We start from the raw sequence: 1,971 nt of genomic DNA on the forward strand, positions 1-1,971 counted from the left end.
GGAATAAAACCTCATGCTGTTTGCATCAAGGACGGTCTCTCGTGAGTGATTGGTGCTGGCATCCGATCTCATTGGGGTCCGGCTCTGCGGATCCAACACTGGAAGTTATGCAGCGTCCTGCCTTCCAACTGTCCAATTTCAAAAACCAGGGTGCACCAAACAGAATACAGATTAACCGGTATCAGGCCTGACTTACCAGGTAGGAAGAATCCTACAGCGACGTCACAGTTACTCCGTTGGCCGGCGATCAGGGTTTGGATAAATTTAGGGAGATCTCGCTTCGGCCTCCAAATATAATGGCATGAGTCCCCAAAAAGATCACCGAGCCAATTAGCCGAATTAACAAAGTTTATTTCGAGTTCGAACCCGGGCTCCCGTGTACTGACACAGCAGCATCCAGCCGAGAGCCCCGAATTGATGTCTGCCCCTCATTTTGCACCTCTGCTACTCCCCTGCCCAACCATACGTGCCATGCATGATTGGCCATCCACAGTAGCTGGGGTATTTGTCCACCTTCAATTGGCTAGCCATAGCTCAGGGAAACAGTTTGGAAACCTATTTGAATCTTATCAGTTACTTCAGATACAGGAAAGTGGAAAATCCCTTGTGCCTTTAAAAAGAAGAATTCCACTTTATGGCAGTTGATCAATCAAGGTGGGATTTACCACAGGTGGGGGTTGTTTGTTTGCTAAAAACCACTCAAGCGGGTGGGGTGGAGTTAACTGTACTTTACCAGAAACTGAATTTCTGATAACTGTTCCTTTCACCCCTCCCTTCCCTCCCTAGAAGATCATTCACCTGGCTAAACTACAATGGAATGTCCCTTCCTTCCCTCCCTAAAGACCCTTACTATAAAACCTCTGCCTTAATCAACTTTAAGGTGTGGTTTTCCTCTGGTCTGTCCCTCTCTAGACAGTGTGAAGATCTAACAAGGGTCACTTTCCTAGAGCTCTGGATACCACTATGATCCGACCCAGTTCTCTGGCCTGGCCACTGCCACCACTAGGGAGATGTTTTAATGTTGCCATTTGCACAGTGGCAAACATTTCTCACAGGGACTGACAAAGGACATGCTGACAAAGGAGATCAATCAGAACTGGTTTTAACAAAAACTGTGGCAATATAACAATAGAAATCGACCCTCAAGTAATGCAGCTATAGAACAATAAAAACAGACTCCTAAAGAATGTGGCAGAACAACAGACTCACGGGAAAAATAAATGAGATGGCCAAAGTCACCATAGGCCCATCAGAAGGAATGCACCATCAGCTGTTTACACCCAACTCCCTGCTAACAAAAATACATAAAACCTTTTGTAAGATCAAAACCGAGTCAGTCTGTCCTGACCTGTTCATAGTGTGTTATGAACGTCTAATAAACCTCAGTTTCTTTTTCTTGCTTTCACTTGGTATTGGTGTCTTTCTTGTATATCCAAGTCAGATGTTTCTTATTCTTACTTAAAGAGGCCCCTGGACCTATTTTGAAAATCATCCCCCTGACAATTTCTTTGTGATTTTCCCCTTCCTGCCCAGTTATTGCTTTCTTTTGAATTTGTGATGAAGTCACTCCCCCGTCCCCCCTGGAGCATAAGATTTCTCACCCTTTGGCCCCCAGACCCTTAGGCAGCCTCTTGCTTGTCCGGGGCAGTTTGATATCAAAGCACCCTCATGGCCAGGCCCATGAGTGGGGGGGGGAGAAAGGGGTGACCTGGCCACGAGGCCCACCATGGTCTGCTCCCCAGATCTGCCCTGGGTGGCTGGAACATCTTCCCTTATTCTGTGTTCCTTTTGTGTGTTTTGAAGTTTGCGTGGAACACAAGTGACAAAGAGATGAGACCAGAAGGCATTCAGGACCATGGGTACGAAGTCTCATCTCTTTGTCACTTGTGTTCCACACAAACATTTTGGAGGCCTTGGCCTGCCCTTAGCCAATGCAAAAAGCTGGACCCATTGACCTTAAGAAGAGTAAAT

This window comes from Elephantulus edwardii, unplaced genomic scaffold (genome assembly GCF_000299155.1).
Source record: "Elephantulus edwardii isolate Elephantulus edwardi_28Jun2011 unplaced genomic scaffold, EleEdw1.0 scaffold00665, whole genome shotgun sequence".
In the NCBI taxonomy this organism is placed as follows: Eukaryota; Metazoa; Chordata; class Mammalia; order Macroscelidea; family Macroscelididae; genus Elephantulus; species Elephantulus edwardii.